Genomic DNA, 19,495 nt, shown 5'->3' on the forward strand with positions numbered 1-19,495 from the left:
GTGACCTCTGAGTGTCCATGGTGTAAACGTGGTGACCTGCAGGTGACCTCTGAGTGTTGCCATGGTGTAAACGTGGTGACCTGCAGGTGACCTCTGAGTGTTGCCATGGTGTAAACGTGGTGACCTGCAGGTGACCTCTGAGTGTTGCCATGGTGTAAACGTAGTGACCTGCAGGTGACCTCTGAGTGTTGCCATGGTGTAAACGTAGTGACCTGCAGGTGACCTCTGAGTGTTGCCATGGTGTAAACGTGGTGACCTGCAGGTGACCTCTGAGTGTTGCCATGGTGTAAACGTGGTGACCTGCAGGTGACCTCTGAGTGTTGCCATGGTGTAAACGTGGTGACCTGCAGGTGACCTCTGAGTGTTGCCATGGTGTTAACGTAGTGACCTGCAGATGACCTGAGTGTTGCCATGGTGTAAATGTAGTGACCTGCAGGTGACCTCTGAGTGTTGCCATGGTGTAAACGTAGTGACCTGCAGGTGACCTCTGAGTGTTGCCATGGTGTAAACGTGGTGACCTGCAGGTGACCTCTGAGTGTTGCCATGGTGTAAACGTGGTGACCTGCAGGTGACCTCTGAGTGTTGCCATGGTGTAAACGTAGTGACCTGCAGGTGACCTCTGAGTGTTGCCATGGTGTAAACGTGGTGACCTGCAGATGAACTCTGAGTGTTGCCATGGTGTAAACGTAGTGACCTGCAGGTGACCTCTGAGTGTTGCCATGGTGTAAACGTAGTGACCTGCAGGTGACCTCTGAGTGTTGCCATGGTGTAAACGTGGTGACCTGCAGGTGACCTCTGAGTGTTGCCAAGGTGTAAACGTGGTGACCTGCAGGTGACCTCTGAGTGTTGCCATGGTGTAAACGTGGTGACCTGCAGGTGACCTCTGAGTGTTGCCATGGTGTAAACGTAGTGACCTGCAGGTGACCTCTGAGTGTTGCCATGGTGTAAACGTGGTGACCTGCAGGTGACCTCTGAGTGTTGCCATGGTGTAAACGTGGTGACCTGCAGGTGACCTCTGAGTGTTGCCATGGTGTAAACGTGGTGACCTGCAGGTGACCTCTGAGTGTTGCCATGGTGTTAACGTAGTGACCTGCAGATGACCTGAGTGTTGCCATGGTGTTAACGTAGTGACCTGCAGGTGACCTCTGAGTGTTGCCATGGTGTTAACGTAGTGACCTGCAGATGAACTCTGAGTGTTGCCATGGTGTTAACGTAGTGACCTGCAGGTGACCTCTGAGTGTTGCCATGGTGTAAACGTGGTGACCTGCAGGTGACCTCTGAGTGTTGCCATGGTGTAAACGTAGTGACCTGCAGGTGACCTCTGAGTGTTGCCATGGTGTAAACGTAGTGACCTGCAGGTGACCTCTGAGTGTTGCCATGGTGTAAACGTGGTGACCTGCAGGTGACCTCTGAGTGTTGCCATGGTGTAAGCGTGGTGACCTGCAGGTGACCTCTGAGTGTTGCCATGGTGTAAACGTGGTGACCTGCAGGTGACCTCTGAGTGTTGCCATGGTGTTAACGTAGTGACCTGCAGGTGACCTCTGAGTGTTGCCATGGTGTAAACGTGGTGACCTGCAGATGACCTGAGTGTTGCCATGGTGTAAATGTAGTGACCTGCAGGTGACCTCTGAGTGTTGCCATGGTGAAAACGTAGTGACCTGCAGGTGACCTCTGAGTGTTGCCATGGTGTAAACGTGGTGACCTGCAGGTGACCTCTGAGTGTTGCCATGGTGTAAACGTGGTGACCTGCAGGTGACCTCTGAGTGTTGCCATGGTGTAAACGTGGTGACCTGCAGGTGACCTCTGAGTGTTGCCATGGTGTTAACGTAGTGACCTGCAGATGACCTGAGTGTTGCCATGGTGTTAACGTAGTGACCTGCAGGTGACCTCTGAGTGTTGCCATGGTGTTAACGTAGTGACCTGCAGGTGACCTCTGAGTGTTGCCATGGTGTTAACGTAGTGACCTGCAGGTGACCTCTGAGTGTTGCCATGGTGTAAACGTGGTGACCTGCAGGTGACCTCTGAGTGTTGCCATGGTGTAAACGTAGTGACCTGCAGGTGACCTCTGAGTGTTGCCATGGTGTAAACGTAGTGACCTGCAGGTGACCTCTGAGTGTTGCCATGGTGTAAACGTGGTGACCTGCAGGTGACCTCTGAGTGTTGCCATGGTGTAAACGTGGTGACCTGCAGGTGACCTCTGAGTGTTGCCATGGTGTAAACGTGGTGACCTGCAGGTGACCTCTGAGTGTTGCCATGGTGTTAACGTAGTGACCTGCAGGTGACCTCTGAGTGTTGCCATGGTGTAAACGTGGTGACCTGCAGATGACCTGAGTGTTGCCATGGTGTAAATGTAGTGACCTGCAGGTGACCTCTGAGTGTTGCCATGGTGTAAACGTAGTGACCTGCAGGTGACCTCTGAGTGTTGCCATGGTGTAAACGTGGTGACCTGCAGGTGACCTCTGAGTGTTGCCATGGTGTAAACGTGGTGACCTGCAGGTGACCTCTGAGTGTTGCCATGGTGTAAACGTGGTGACCTGCAGGTGACCTCTGAGTGTTGCCATGGTGTAAACGTGGTGACCTGCAGGTGACCTCTGAGTGTTGCCATGGTGTAAACGTAGTGACCTGCAGGTGACCTCTGAGTGTTGCCATGGTGTAAACGTAGTGACCTGCAGGTGACCTCTGAGTGTTGCCATGGTGTAAACGTGGTGACCTGCAGGTGACCTCTGAGTGTTGCCATGGTGTAAACGTGGTGACCTGCAGGTGACCTCTGAGTGTTGCCATGGTGTAAACGTGGTGACCTGCAGGTGACCTCTGAGTGTTGCCATGGTGTTAACGTAGTGACCTGCAGATTACCTGAGTGTTGCCATGGTGTTAACGTAGTGACCTGCAGGTGACCTCTGAGTGTTGCCATGGTGTTAACGTAGTGACCTGCAGATGAACTCTGAGTGTTGCCATGGTGTTAACGTAGTGACCTGCAGGTGACCTCTGAGTGTTGCCATGGTGTAAACGTGGTGACCTGCAGGTGACCTCTGAGTGTTGCCATGGTGTAAACGTAGTGACCTGCAGGTGACCTCTGAGTGTTGCCATGGTGTAAACGTAGTGACCTGCAGGTGACCTCTGAGTGTTGCCATGGTGTAAACGTGGTGACCTGCAGGTGACCTCTGAGTGTTGCCATGGTGTTAACGTAGTGACCTGCAGATGAACTCTGAGTGCTGCCCTGGTGTTAACGTAGTGACCTGCAGGTGACCTCTGAGTGTTGCCATGGTGTAAACGTGGTGACCTGCAGGTGACCTCTGAGTGTTGCCATGGTGTAAACGTAGTGACCTGCAGGTGACCTCTGAGTGTTGCCATGGTGTAAACGTGGTGACCTGCAGGTGACCTCTGAGTGTTGCCATGGTGTAAACGTGGTGACCTGCAGGTGACCTCTGAGTGTTGCCATGGTGTAAACGTGGTGACCTGCAGGTGACCTCTGAGTGTTGCCATGGTGTTAACGTAGTGACCTGCAGGTGACCTCTGAGTGTTGCCATGGTGTAAACGTAGTGACCTGCAGGTGACCTCTGAGTGTTGCCATGGTGTAAACGTAGTGACCTGCAGGTGACCTCTGAGTGTTGCCATGGTGTAAACGTGGTGACCTGCAGGTGACCTCTGAGTGTTGCCATGGTGTAAACGTGGTGACCTGCAGGTGACCTCTGAGTGTTGCCATGGTGTAAACGTGGTGACCTGCAGGTGACCTCTGAGTGTTGCCATGGTGTTAACGTAGTGACCTGCAGATTACCTGAGTGTTGCCATGGTGTTAACGTAGTGACCTGCAGGTGACCTCTGAGTGTTGCCATGGTGTTAACGTAGTGACCTGCAGATGAACTCTGAGTGTTGCCATGGTGTTAACGTAGTGACCTGCAGGTGACCTCTGAGTGTTGCCATGGTGTAAACGTGGTGACCTGCAGGTGACCTCTGAGTGTTGCCATGGTGTAAACGTAGTGACCTGCAGGTGACCTCTGAGTGTTGCCATGGTGTAAACGTAGTGACCTGCAGGTGACCTCTGAGTGTTGCCATTGTGTAAACGTGGTGACCTGCAGGTGACCTCTGAGTGTTGCCATGGTGTTAACGTAGTGACCTGCAGATGAACTCTGAGTGCTGCCCTGGTGTTAACGTAGTGACCTGCAGGTGACCTCTGAGTGTTGCCATGGTGTAAACGTGGTGACCTGCAGGTGACCTCTGAGTGTTGCCATGGTGTAAACGTAGTGACCTGCAGGTGACCTCTGAGTGTTGCCATGGTTTAAACGTAGTGACCTGCAGGTGACCTCTGAGTGTTGCCATGGTGTAAACGTGGTGACCTGCAGGTGACCTCTGAGTGTTGCCATGGTGTAAACGTGGTGACCTGCAGGTGACCTCTGAGTGTTGCCATGGTGTAAACGTGGTGACCTGCAGGTGACCTCTGAGTGTTGCCATGGTGTTAACGTAGTGACCTTCAGGCGACCTCTGAGTGTTGCCATGGTGTAAACGTGGTGACCTGCAGATGACCTGAGTGTTGCCATGGTGTAAATGTAGTGACCTGCAGGTGACCTCTGAGTGTTGCCATGGTGTAAACGTAGTGACCTGCAGGTGACCTCTGAGTGTTGCCATGGTGTAAACGTGGTGACCTGCAGGTGACCTCTGAGTGTTGCCATGGTGTAAACGTGGTGACCTGCAGGTGACCTCTGACTGTTGCCATGGTGTAAACGTAGTGACCTGCAGGTGACCTCTGAGTGTTGCCATGGTGTAAACGTGGTGACCTGCAGATGAACTCTGAGTGTTGCCATGGTGTAAACCTGGTGACCTGCAGGTGACCTCTGAGTGTTGCCATGGTGTAAACGTGGTGACCTGCAGGTGACCTCTGAGTGTTGCCTGCAGATGACCTGAGTGTTGCCATGGTGTAAATGTAGTGACCTGCAGGTGACCTCTGAGTGTTGCCATGGTGTAAACGTAGTGACCTGCAGGTGACCTCTGAGTGTTGCCATGGTGTAAACGTGGTGACCTGCAGGTGACCTCTGAGTGTTGCCATGGTGTAAACGTGGTGACCTGCAGGTGACCTCTGAGTGTTGCCATGGTGTAAACGTGGTGACCTGCAGGTGACCTCTGAGTGTTGCCATGGTGTAAACGTGGTGACCTGCAGGTGACCTCTGAGTGTTGCCATGGTGTAAACGTAGTGACCTGCAGGTGACCTCTGAGTGTTGCCATGGTGTAAACGTAGTGACCTGCAGGTGACCTCTGAGTGTTGCCATGGTGTAAACGTGGTGACCTGCAGGTGACCTCTGAGTGTTGCCATGGTGTAAACGTGGTGACCTGCAGGTGACCTCTGAGTGTTGCCATGGTGTAAACGTGGTGACCTGCAGGTGACCTCTGAGTGTTGCCATGGTGTTAACGTAGTGACCTGCAGATGACCTGAGTGTTGCCATGGTGTAAATGTAGTGACCTGCAGGTGACCTCTGAGTGTTGCCATGGTGTAAACGTAGTGACCTGCAGGTGACCTCTGAGTGTTGCCATGGTGTAAACGTGGTGACCTGCAGGTGACCTCTGAGTGTTGCCATGGTGTAAACGTGGTGACCTGCAGGTGACCTCTGAGTGTTGCCATGGTGTAAACGTAGTGACCTGCAGGTGACCTCTGAGTGTTGCCATGGTGTAAACGTGGTGACCTGCAGATGAACTCTGAGTGTTGCCATGGTGTAAACGTAGTGACCTGCAGGTGACCTCTGAGTGTTGCCATGGTGTAAACGTAGTGACCTGCAGGTGACCTCTGAGTGTTGCCATGGTGTAAACGTGGTGACCTGCAGGTGACCTCTGAGTGTTGCCAAGGTGTAAACGTGGTGACCTGCAGGTGACCTCTGAGTGTTGCCATGGTGTAAACGTGGTGACCTGCAGGTGACCTCTGAGTGTTGCCATGGTGTAAACGTAGTGACCTGCAGGTGACCTCTGAGTGTTGCCATGGTGTAAACGTGGTGACCTGCAGGTGACCTCTGAGTGTTGCCATGGTGTAAACGTGGTGACCTGCAGGTGACCTCTGAGTGTTGCCATGGTGTAAACGTGGTGACCTGCAGGTGACCTCTGGGTGTTGCCATGGTGTTAACGTAGTGACCTGCAGATGACCTGAGTGTTGCCATGGTGTTAACGTAGTGACCTGCAGGTGACCTCTGAGTGTTGCCATGGTGTTAACGTAGTGACCTGCAGATGAACTCTGAGTGTTGCCATGGTGTTAACGTAGTGACCTGCAGGTGACCTCTGAGTGTTGCCATGGTGTAAACGTGGTGACCTGCAGGTGACCTCTGAGTGTTGCCATGGTGTAAACGTAGTGACCTGCAGGTGACCTCTGAGTGTTGCCATGGTGTAAACGTAGTGACCTGCAGGTGACCTCTGAGTGTTGCCATGGTGTAAACGTGGTGACCTGCAGGTGACCTCTGAGTGTTGCCATGGTGTAAGCGTGGTGACCTGCAGGTGACCTCTGAGTGTTGCCATGGTGTAAACGTGGTGACCTGCAGGTGACCTCTGAGTGTTGCCATGGTGTTAACGTAGTGACCTGCAGGTGACCTCTGAGTGTTGCCATGGTGTAAACGTGGTGACCTGCAGATGAACTCTGAGTGTTGCCATGGTGTAAACCTGGTGACCTGCAGGTGACCTCTGAGTGTTGCCATGGTGTAAACGTGGTGACCTGCAGGTGACCTCTGAGTGTTGCCTGCAGATGACCTGAGTGTTGCCATGGTGTAAATGTAGTGACCTGCAGGTGACCTCTGAGTGTTGCCATGGTGTAAACGTAGTGACCTGCAGGTGACCTCTGAGTGTTGCCATGGTGTAAACGTGGTGACCTGCAGGTGACCTCTGAGTGTTGCCATGGTGTAAACGTGGTGACCTGCAGGTGACCTCTGAGTGTTGCCATGGTGTAAACGTGGTGACCTGCAGGTGACCTCTGAGTGTTGCCATGGTGTAAACGTGGTGACCTGCAGGTGACCTCTGAGTGTTGCCATGGTGTAAACGTAGTGACCTGCAGGTGACCTCTGAGTGTTGCCATGGTGTAAACGTAGTGACCTGCAGGTGACCTCTGAGTGTTGCCATGGTGTAAACGTGGTGACCTGCAGGTGACCTCTGAGTGTTGCCATGGTGTAAACGTGGTGACCTGCAGGTGACCTCTGAGTGTTGCCATGGTGTAAACGTGGTGACCTGCAGGTGACCTCTGAGTGTTGCCATGGTGTTAACGTAGTGACCTGCAGATGACCTGAGTGTTGCCATGGTGTAAATGTAGTGACCTGCAGGTGACCTCTGAGTGTTGCCATGGTGTAAACGTAGTGACCTGCAGGTGACCTCTGAGTGTTGCCATGGTGTAAACGTGGTGACCTGCAGGTGACCTCTGAGTGTTGCCATGGTGTAAACGTGGTGACCTGCAGGTGACCTCTGAGTGTTGCCATGGTGTAAACGTAGTGACCTGCAGGTGACCTCTGAGTGTTGCCATGGTGTAAACGTGGTGACCTGCAGATGAACTCTGAGTGTTGCCATGGTGTAAACGTAGTGACCTGCAGGTGACCTCTGAGTGTTGCCATGGTGTAAACGTAGTGACCTGCAGGTGACCTCTGAGTGTTGCCATGGTGTAAACGTGGTGACCTGCAGGTGACCTCTGAGTGTTGCCAAGGTGTAAACGTGGTGACCTGCAGGTGACCTCTGAGTGTTGCCATGGTGTAAACGTGGTGACCTGCAGGTGACCTCTGAGTGTTGCCATGGTGTAAACGTAGTGACCTGCAGGTGACCTCTGAGTGTTGCCATGGTGTAAACGTGGTGACCTGCAGGTGACCTCTGAGTGTTGCCATGGTGTAAACGTGGTGACCTGCAGGTGACCTCTGAGTGTTGCCATGGTGTAAACGTGGTGACCTGCAGGTGACCTCTGAGTGTTGCCATGGTGTTAACGTAGTGACCTGCAGATGACCTGAGTGTTGCCATGGTGTTAACGTAGTGACCTGCAGGTGACCTCTGAGTGTTGCCATGGTGTTAACGTAGTGACCTGCAGATGAACTCTGAGTGTTGCCATGGTGTTAACGTAGTGACCTGCAGGTGACCTCTGAGTGTTGCCATGGTGTAAACGTGGTGACCTGCAGGTGACCTCTGAGTGTTGCCATGGTGTAAACGTAGTGACCTGCAGGTGACCTCTGAGTGTTGCCATGGTGTAAACGTAGTGACCTGCAGGTGACCTCTGAGTGTTGCCATGGTGTAAACGTGGTGACCTGCAGGTGACCTCTGAGTGTTGCCATGGTGTAAGCGTGGTGACCTGCAGGTGACCTCTGAGTGTTGCCATGGTGTAAACGTGGTGACCTGCAGGTGACCTCTGAGTGTTGCCATGGTGTTAACGTAGTGACCTGCAGGTGACCTCTGAGTGTTGCCATGGTGTAAACGTGGTGACCTGCAGATGACCTGAGTGTTGCCATGGTGTAAATGTAGTGACCTGCAGGTGACCTCTGAGTGTTGCCATGGTGAAAACGTAGTGACCTGCAGGTGACCTCTGAGTGTTGCCATGGTGTAAACGTGGTGACCTGCAGGTGACCTCTGAGTGTTGCCATGGTGTAAACGTGGTGACCTGCAGGTGACCTCTGAGTGTTGCCATGGTGTAAACGTAGTGACCTGCAGGTGACCTCTGAGTGTTGCCATGGTGTAAACGTGGTGACCTGCAGATGAACTCTGAGTGTTGCCATGGTGTAAACGTGGTGACCTGCAGGTGACCTCTGAGTGTTGCCATGGTGTAAACGTGGTGACCTGCAGGTGACCTCTGAGTGTTGCCATGGTGTAAACGTAGTGACCTGCAGGTGACTTCTGAGTGTTGCCATGGTGTAAACGTAGTGACCTGCAGGTGACCTCTGAGTGTTGCCATGGTGTAAACGTGGTGTAAACGTAGTGACCTGCAGGTGACCTCTGAGTGTTGCCATGGTGTTAACGTAGTGACCTGCAGATGACCTGAGTGTTGCCATGGTGTTAACGTAGTGACCTGCAGGTGACCTCTGAGTGTTGCCATGGTGTAAACGTGGTGACCTGCAGATGACCTGAGTGTTGCCATGGTGTTAACGTAGTGACCTGCAGGTGACCTCTGAGTGTTGCCATGGTGTAAACGTAGTGACCTGCAGATGAACTCTGAGTGTTGCCATGGTGTTAACGTAGTGACCTGCAGGTGAGCTCTGAGTGTTGCCATGGTGTAAACGTGGTGACCTGCAGATGACCTGAGTGTTGCCATGGTGTAAACGTGGTGACCTGCAGGTGACCTCTGAGTGTTGCCATGGTGTAAACGTGGTGACCTGCAGGTGACCTCTGAGTGTTGCCATGGTGTAAACGTGGTGACCTGCAGGTGACCTCTGAGTGTTGCCATGGTGTTAACGTAGTGACCTGCAGATGACCTGAGTGTTGCCATGGTGTTAACGTAGTGACCTGCAGGTGACCTCTGAGTGTTGCCATGGTGTTAACGTAGTGACCTGCAGATGAACTCTGAGTGTTGCCATGGTGTTAACGTGGTGACCTGCAGGTGACCTCTGAGTGTTGCCATGGTGTAAACGTGGTGACCTGCAGGTGACCTCTGAGTGTTGCCATGGTGTAAACGTAGTGACCTGCAGGTGACCTCTGAGTGTTGCCATGGTGTAAACGTAGTGACCTGCAGGTGACCTCTGAGTGTTGCCATGGTGTAAACGTGGTGACCTGCAGGTGACCTCTGAGTGTTGCCATGGTGTAAACGTGGTGACCTGCAGGTGACCTCTGAGTGTTGCCATGGTGTAAACGTGGTGACCTGCAGGTGACCTCTGAGTGTTGCCATGGTGTTAACGTAGTGACCTGCAGGTGACCTCTGAGTGTTGCCATGGTGTAAACGTGGTGACCTGCAGATGACCTGAGTGTTGCCATGGTGTAAATGTAGTGACCTGCAGGTGACCTCTGAGTGTTGCCATGGTGTAAACGTAGTGACCTGCAGGTGACCTCTGAGTGTTGCCATGGTGTAAACGTGGTGACCTGCAGGTGACCTCTGAGTGTTGCCATGGTGTAAACGTGGTGACCTGCAGGTGACCTCTGAGTGTTGCCATGGTGTAAACGTGGTGACCTGCAGGTGACATCTGAGTGTTGCCATGGTGTAAACGTGGTGACCTGCAGGTGACCTCTGAGTGTTGCCATGGTGTAAAAGTAGTGACCTGCAGGTGACCTCTGAGTGTTGCCATGGTGTAAACGTAGTGACCTGCAGGTGACCTCTGAGTGTTGCCATGGTGTAAACGTGGTGACCTGCAGGTGACCTCTGAGTGTTGCCATGGTGTAAACGTGGTGACCTGCAGGTGACCTCTGAGTGTTGCCATGGTGTAAACGTGGTGACCTGCAGGTGACCTCTGAGTGTTGCCATGGTGTTAACGTAGTGACCTGCAGATTACCTGAGTGTTGCCATGGTGTAAACGTAGTGACCTGCAGTTGACCTCTGAGTGTTGCCATGGTGTAAACGTGGTGACCTGCAGGTGACCTCTGAGTGTTGCCATGGTGTTAACGTAGTGACCTGCAGGTGACCTCTGAGTGTTGCCATGGTGTAAACGTAGTGACCTGCAGGTGACCTCTGAGTGTTGCCATGGTGTAAACGTGGTGACCTGCAGGTGACCTCTGAGTGTTGCCATGGTGTAAACGTGGTGACCTGCAGGTGACCTCTGAGTGTTGCCATGGTGTAAACGTGGTGACCTGCAGGTGACCTCTGAGTGTTGCCATGGTGTAAACGTAGTGACCTGCAGGTGACCTCTGAGTGTTGCCATGGTGTAAACGTAGTGACCTGCAGGTGACCTCTGAGTGTTGCCATGGTGTTAACGTAGTGACCTGCAGATGAACTCTGAGTTCTGCCCTGGTGTTAACGTAGTGACCTGCAGGTGACCTCTGAGTGTTGCCATGGTGTAAACGTGGTGACCTGCAGGTGACCTCTGAGTGTTGCCATGGTGTAAACGTAGTGACCTGCAGGTGACCTCTGAGTGTTGCCATGGTTTAAACGTAGTGACCTGCAGGTGACCTCTGAGTGTTGCCATGGTGTAAACGTGGTGACCTGCAGGTGACCTCTGAGTGTTGCCATGGTGTTAACGTAGTGACCTTCAGGCGACCTCTGAGTGTTGCCATGGTGTAAACGTGGTGACCTGCAGATGACCTGAGTGTTGCCATGGTGTAAATGTAGTGACCTGCAGGTGACCTCTGAGTGTTGCCATGGTGTAAACGTAGTGACCTGCAGGTGACCTCTGAGTGTTGCCATGGTGTAAACGTGGTGACCTGCAGGTGACCTCTGAGTGTTGCCATGGTGTAAACGTGGTGACCTGCAGGTGACCTCTGAGTGTTGCCATGGTGTAAACGTAGTGACCTGCAGGTGACCTCTGAGTGTTGCCATGGTGTAAACGTGGTGACCTGCAGATGAACTCTGAGTGTTGCCATGGTGTAAACCTGGTGACCTGCAGGTGACCTCTGAGTGTTGCCATGGTGTAAACGTGGTGACCTGCAGGTGACCTCTGAGTGTTGCCATGGTGTAAACGTAGTGACCTGCAGGTGACCTCTGAGTGTTGCCATGGTGTAAACGTAGTGACCTGCAGGTGACCTCTGAGTGTTGCCATGGTGTAAACGTGGTGACCTGCAGATGACCTGAGTGTTGCCATGGTGTTAACGTAGTGACCTGCAGGTGACCTCTGAGTGTTGCCATGGTGTAAACGTGGTGACCTGCAGATGACCTGAGTGTTGCCATGGTGTTAACGTAGTGACCTGCAGGTGACCTCTGAGTGTTGCCATGGTGTAAACGTAGTGACCTGCAGATGAACTCTGAGTGTTGCCATGGTGTTAACGTAGTGACCTGCAGGTGAGCTCTGAGTGTTGCCATGGTGTAAACGTGGTGACCTGCAGATTACCTGAGTGTTGCCATGGTGTAAACGTGGTGACCTGCAGGTGACCTCTGAGTGTTGCCATGGTGTAAACGTGGTGACCTGCAGGTGACCTCTGAGTGTTGCCATGGTGTTAACGTAGTGACCTGCAGATGACCTGAGTGTTGCCATGGTGTTAACGTAGTGACCTGCAGGTGACCTCTGAGTGTTGCCATGGTGTTAACGTAGTGACCTGCAGATGAACTCTGAGTGTTGCCATGGTGTTAACGTAGTGACCTGCAGGTGACCTCTGAGTGTTGCCATGGTGTAAACGTGGTGACCTGCAGGTGACCTCTGAGTGTTGCCATGGTGTAAACGTAGTGACCTGCAGGTGACCTCTGAGTGTTGCCATGGTGTAAACGTAGTGACCTGCAGGTGACCTCTGAGTGTTGCCATGGTGTAAACGTGGTGACCTGCAGGTGACCTCTGAGTGTTGCCATGGTGTAAACGTGGTGACCTGCAGGTGACCTCTGAGTGTTGCCATGGTGTAAACGTGGTGACCTGCAGGTGACCTCTGAGTGTTGCCATGGTGTTAACGTAGTGACCTGCAGGTGAGCTCTGAGTGTTGCCATGGTGTAAACGTGGTGACCTGCATATGACCTGAGTGTTGCCATGGTGTAAATGTAGTGACCTGCAGGTGACCTCTGAGTGTTGCCATGGTGTAAACGTAGTGACCTGCAGGTGACCTCTGAGTGTTGCCATGGTGTAAACGTGGTGACCTGCAGGTGACCTCTGAGTGTTGCCATGGTGTAAACGTGGTGACCTGCAGGTGACCTCTGAGTGTTGCCATGGTGTAAACGTGGTGACCTGCAGGTGACCTCTGAGTGTTGCCATGGTGTAAACGTGGTGACCTGCAGGTGACCTCTGAGTGTTGCCATGGTGTAAACGTAGTGACCTGCAGGTGACCTCTGAGTGTTGCCATGGTGTAAACGTAGTGACCTGCAGGTGACCTCTGAGTGTTGCCATGGTGTAAACGTGGTGACCTGCAGGTGACCTCTGAGTGTTGCCATGGTGTAAACGTGGTGACCTGCAGGTGACCTCTGAGTGTTGCCATGGTGTAAACGTGGTGACCTGCAGGTGACCTCTGAGTGTTGCCATGGTGTTAACGTAGTGACCTGCAGATGACCTGAGTGTTGCCATGGTGTTAACGTAGTGACCTGCAGGTGACCTCTGAGTGTTGCCATGGTGTTAACGTAGTGACCTGCAGATGAACTCTGAGTGTTGCCATGGTGTTAACGTAGTGACCTGCAGGTGACCTCTGAGTGTTGCCATGGTGTAAACGTGGTGACCTGCAGGTGACCTCTGAGTGTTGCCATGGTGTAAACGTGGTGACCTGCAGGTGACCTCTGAGTGTTGCCATGGTGTAAACGTGGTGACCTGCAGGTGACCTCTGAGTGTTGCCATGGTGTAAACGTAGTGACCTGCAGGTGACCTCTGAGTGTTGCCATTGTGTAAACGTAGTGACCTGCAGGTGACCTCTGAGTGTTGCCATGGTGTAAACGTGGTGACCTGCAGGTGACCTCTGAGTGTTGCCATGGTGTAAACGTGGTGACCTGCAGGTGACCTCTGAGTGTTGCCATGGTGTAAACGTGGTGACCTGCAGGTGACCTCTGAGTGTTGCCATGGTGTTAACGTAGTGACCTGCAGATGACCTGAGTGTTGCCATGGTGTTAACGTAGTGACCTGCAGGTGACCTCTGAGTGTTGCCATGGTGTTAACGTAGTGACATGCAGATGAACTCTGAGTGTTGCCATGGTGTTAACGTGGTGACCTGCAGGTGACCTCTGAGTGTTGCCATGGTGTAAACGTGGTGACCTGCAGGTGACCTCTGAGTGTTGCCATGGTGTAAACGTAGTGACCTGCAGGTGACCTCTGAGTGTTGCCATGGTGTAAACGTAGTGACCTGCAGGTGACCTCTGAGTGTTGCCATGGTGTAAACGTGGTGACCTGCAGGTGACCTCTGAGTGTTGCCATGGTGTTAACGTAGTGACCTGCAGATGAACTCTGAGTGCTGCCCTGGTGTTAACGTAGTGACCTGCAGGTGACCTCTGAGTGTTGCCATGGTGTAAACGTGGTGACCTGCAGGTGACCTCTGAGTGTTGCCATGGTGTAAACGTAGTGACCTGCAGGTGACAGCTGAGTGTTGCCATGGTTTAAACGTAGTGACCTGCAGGTGACCTCTGAGTGTTGCCATGGTGTAAACGTGGTGACCTGCAGGTGACCTCTGAGTGTTGCCATGGTGTAAACGTGGTGACCTGCAGGTGACCTCTGAGTGTTGCCATGGTGTAAACGTGGTGACCTGCAGGTGACCTCTGAGTGTTGCCATGGTGTTAACGTAGTGACCTTCAGGCGACCTCTGAGTGTTGCCATGGTGTAAACGTGGTGACCTGCAGATGACCTGAGTGTTGCCATGGTGTAAATGTAGTGACCTGCAGGTGACCTCTGAGTGTTGCCATGGTGTAAACGTAGTGACCTGCAGGTGACCTCTGAGTGTTGCCATGGTGTAAACGTGGTGACCTGCAGGTGACCTCTGAGTGTTGCCATGGTGTAAACGTGGTGACCTGCAGGTGACCTCTGAGTGTTGCCATGGTGTAAACGTAGTGACCTGCAGGTGACCTCTGAGTGTTGCCATGGTGTAAACGTGGTGACCTGCAGATGAACTCTGAGTGTTGCCATGGTGTAAACCTGGTGACCTGCAGGTGACCTCTGAGTGTTGCCATGGTGTAAACGTGGTGACCTGCAGGTGACCTCTGAGTGTTGCCATGGTGTAAACGTAGTGACCTGCAGGTGACCTCTGAGTGTTGCCATGGTGTAAACGTAGTGACCTGCAGGTGACCTCTGAGTGTTGCCATGGTGTAAACGTGGTGACCTGCAGATGACCTGAGTGTTGCCATGGTGTTAACGTAGTGACCTGCAGGTGACCTCTGAGTGTTGCCATGGTGTAAACGTGGTGACCTGCAGATGACCTGAGTGTTGCCATGGTGTTAACGTAGTGACCTGCAGGTGACCTCTGAGTGTTGCCATGGTGTAAACGTAGTGACCTGCAGATGAACTCTGAGTGTTGCCATGGTGTTAACGTAGTGACCTGCAGGTGAGCTCTGAGTGTTGCCATGGTGTAAACGTGGTGACCTGCAGATGACCTGAGTGTTGCCATGGTGTAAACGTGGTGACCTGCAGGTGACCTCTGAGTGTTGCCATGGTGTAAACGTGGTGACCTGCAGGTGACCTCTGAGTGTTGCCATGGTGTTAACGTAGTGACCTGCAGATGACCTGAGTGTTGCCATGGTGTTAACGTAGTGACCTGCAGGTGACCTCAGAGTGTTGCCATGGTGTTAACATAGTGACCTGCAGATGAACTCTGAGTGTTGCCATGGTGTTAACGTAGTGACCTGCAGGTGACCTCTGAGTGTTGCCATGGTGTAAACGTAGTGACCTGCAGGTGACCTCTGAGTGTTGCCATGGTGTAAACGTGGTGACCTGCAGGTGACCTCTGAGTGTTGCCATGGTGTAAACGTGGTGACCTGCAGGTGACCTCTGAGTGTTGCCATGGTGTAAACGTGGTGACCTGCAGGTGACCTCTGAGTGTTGCCATGGTGTTAACGTAGTGACCTGCAGATGACCTGAGTGTTGCCATGGTGTTAACGTAGTGACCTGCAGGTGACCTCTGAGTGTTGCCATGGTGTTAACGTAGTGACCTGCAGATGAACTCTGAGTGTTGCCATGGTGTTAACGTAGTGACCTGCAGGTGACCTCTGAGTGTTGCCATGGTGTAAACGTGGTGACCTGCAGGTGACCTCTGAGTGTTGCCATGGTGTAAACGTAGTGACCTGCAGGTGACCTCTGAGTGTTGCCATGGTGTAAACGTAGTGACCTGCAGGTGACCTCTGAGTGTTGCCATGGTGTTAACGTAGTGACCTGCAGATGAACTCTGAGTGTTGCCATGGTGTTAACGTAGTGACCTGCAGGTGACCTCTGAGTGTTGCCATGGTGTAAACGTGGTGACCTGCAGGTGACCTCTGAGTGTTGCCATGGTGTAAACGTAGTGACCTGCAGGTGACCTCTGAGTGTTGCCATGGTGTAAACGTAGTGACCTGCAGGTGACCTCTGAGTGTTGCCATGGTGTAAACGTGGTGACCTGCAGGTGACCTCTGAGTGTTGCCATGGTGTAAACGTGGTGACCTGCAGGTGACCTCTGAGTGTTGCCATGGTGTAAACGTGGTGACCTGCAGGTGACCTCTGAGTGTTGCCATGGTGTTAACGTAGTGACCTGCAGGTGAGCTCTGAGTGTTGCCATGGTGTAAACGTGGTGACCTGCAGATGACCTGAGTGTTGCCATGGTGTAAATGTAGTGACCTGCAGGTGACCTCTGAGTGTTGCCATGGTGTAAACGTAGTGACCTGCAGGTGACCTCTGAGTGTTGCCATGGTGTAAACGTGGTGACCTGCAGGTGACCTCTGAGTGTTGCCATGGTGTAAACGTGGTGACCTGCAGGTGACCTCTGAGTGTTGCCATGGTGTAAACGTGGTGACCTGCAGGTGACCTCTGAGTGTTGCCATGGTGTAAACGTGGTGACCTGCAGGTGACCTCTGAGTGTTGCCATGGTGTAAACGTAGTGACCTGCAGGTGACCTCTGAGTGTTGCCATGGTGTAAACGTAGTGACCTGCAGGTGACCTCTGAGTGTTGCCATGGTGTAAACGTGGTGACCTGCAGGTGACCTCTGAGTGTTGCCATGGTGTAAACGTGGTGACCTGCAGGTGACCTCTGAGTGTTGCCATGGTGTAAACGTGGTGACCTGCAGGTGACCTCTGAGTGTTGCCATGGTGTTAACGTAGTGACCTGCAGATGACCTGAGTGTTGCCATGGTGTTAACGTAGTGACCTGCAGGTGACCTCTGAGTGTTGCCATGGTGTTAACGTAGTGACCTGCAGATGAACTCTGAGTGTTGCCATGGTGTTAACGTAGTGACCTGCAGGTGACCTCTGAGTGTTGCCATGGTGTAAACGTGGTGACCTGCAGGTGACCTCTGAGTGTTGCCATGGTGTAAACGTGGTGACCTGCAGGTGACCTCTGAGTGTTGCCATGGTGTAAACGTGGTGACCTGCAGGTGACCTCTGAGTGTTGCCATGGTGTAAACGTAGTGACCTGCAGGTGACCTCTGAGTGTTGCCATGGTGTAAACGTGGTGACCTGCAGATGAACTCTGAGTGTTGCCATGGTGTAAACCTGGTGACCTGCAGGTGACCTCTGAGTGTTGCCATGGTGTAAACGTGGTGACCTGCAGGTGACCTCTGAGTGTTGCCATGGTGTAAACGTAGTGACCTGCAGGTGACCTCTGAGTGTTGCCATGGTGTAAACGTAGTGACCTGCAGGTGACCTCTGAGTGTTGCCATGGTGTAAACGTGGTGACCTGCAGATGACCTGAGTGTTGCCATGGTGTTAACGTAGTGACCTGCAGGTGACCTCTGAGTGTTGCCATGGTGTAAACGTGGTGACCTGCAGATGACCTGAGTGTTGCCATGGTGTTAACGTAGTGACCTGCAGGTGACCTCTGAGTGTTGCCATGGTGTAAACGTAGTGACCTGCAGATGAACTCTGAGTGTTGCCATGGTGTTAACGTAGTGACCTGCAGGTGAGCTCTGAGTGTTGCCATGGTGTAAACGTGGTGACCTGCAGATGACCTGAGTGTTGCCATGGTGTAAACGTGGTGACCTGCAGGTGACCTCTGAGTGTTGCCATGGTGTAAACGTGGTGACCTGCAGGTGACCTCTGAGTGTTGCCATGGTGTTAACGTAGTGACCTGCAGATGACCTGAGTGTTGCCATGGTGTTAACGTAGTGACCTGCAGGTGACCTCAGAGTGTTGCCATGGTGTTAACATAGTGACCTGCAGATGAACTCTGAGTGTTGCCATGGTGTTAACGTAGTGACCTGCAGGTGACCTCTGAGTGTTGCCATGGTGTAAACGTAGTGACCTGCAGGTGACCTCTGAGTGTTGCCATGGTGTAAACGTGGTGACCTGCAGGTGACCTCTGAGTGTTGCCATGGTGTAAACGTGGTGACCTGCAGGTGACCTCTGAGTGTTGCCATGGTGTAAACGTGGTGACCTGCAGGTGACCTCTGAGTGTTGCCATGGTGTTAACGTAGTGACCTGCAGATGACCTGAGTGTTGCCATGGTGTTAACGTAGTGACCTGCAGGTGACCTCTGAGTGTTGCCATGGTGTTAACGTAGTGACCTGCAGATGAACTCTGAGTGTTGCCATGGTGTTAACGTAGTGACCTGCAGGTGACCTCTGAGTGTTGCCATGGTGTAAACGTGGTGACCTGCAGGTGACCTCTGAGTGTTGCCATGGTGTAAACGTAGTGACCTGCAGGTGACCTCTGAGTGTTGCCATGGTGTAAACGTAGTGACCTGCAGGTGACCTCTGAGTGTTGCCATGGTGTTAACGTAGTGACCTGCAGATGAACTCTGAGTGTTGCCATGGTGTTAACGTAGTGACCTGCAGGTGACCTCTGAGTGTTGCCATGGTGTAAACGTGGTGACCTGCAGGTGACCTCTGAGTGTTGCCATGGTGTAAACGTAGTGACCTGCAGGTGACCTCTGAGTGTTGCCATGGTGTAAACGTAGTGACCTGCAGGTGACCTCTGAGTGTTGCCATGGTGTAAACGTGGTGACCTGCAGGTGACCTCTGAGTGTTGCCATGGTGTAAACGTGGTGACCTGCAGGTGACCTCTGAGTGTTGCCATGGTGTAAACGTGGTGACCTGCAGGTGACCTCTGAGTGTTGCCATGGTGTTAACGTAGTGACCTGCAGGTGAGCTCTGAGTGTTGCCATGGTGTAAACGTGGTGACCTGCAGATGACCTGAGTGTTGCCATGGTGTAAATGTAGTGACCTGCAGGTGACCTCTGAGTGTTGCCATGGTGTAAACGTAGTGACCTGCAGGTGACCTCTGAGTGTTGCCATGGTGTAAACGTGGTGACCTGCAGGTGACCTCTGAGTGTTGCCATGGTGTAAACGTGGTGACCTGCAGGTGACCTCTGAGTGTTGCCATGGTGTAAACGTGGTGACCTGCAGGTGACCTCTGAGTGTTGCCATGGTGTAAACGTGGTGACCTGCAGGTGACCTCTGAGTGTTGCCATGGTGTAAACGTAGTGACCTGCAGGTGACCTCTGAGTGTTGCCATGGTGTAAACGTAGTGACCTGCAGGTGACCTCTGAGTGTTGCCATGGTGTAAACGTGGTGACCTGCAGGTGACCTCTGAGTGTTGCCATGGTGTAAACGTGGTGACCTGCAGGTGACCTCTGAGTGTTGCCATGGTGTAAACGTGGTGACCTGCAGGTGACCTCTGAGTGTTGCCATGGTGTTAACGTAGTGACCTGCAGATGACCTGAGTGTTGCCATGGTGTTAACGTAGTGACCTGCAGGTGACCTCTGAGTGTTGCCATGGTGTTAACGTAGTGACCTGCAGATGAACTCTGAGTGTTGCCATGGTGTTAACGTAGTGACCTGCAGGTGACCTCTGAGTGTTGCCATGGTGTAAACGTGGTGACCTGCAGGTGACCTCTGAGTGTTGCCATGGTGTAAACGTGG

Source organism: Eucyclogobius newberryi, unplaced genomic scaffold (genome assembly GCF_026437365.1).
Source record: "Eucyclogobius newberryi isolate DKJ021-1_F unplaced genomic scaffold, fEucNew1.0.hap1 SCAF_3, whole genome shotgun sequence".
Taxonomy (NCBI): domain Eukaryota; kingdom Metazoa; phylum Chordata; class Actinopteri; order Gobiiformes; family Gobiidae; genus Eucyclogobius; species Eucyclogobius newberryi.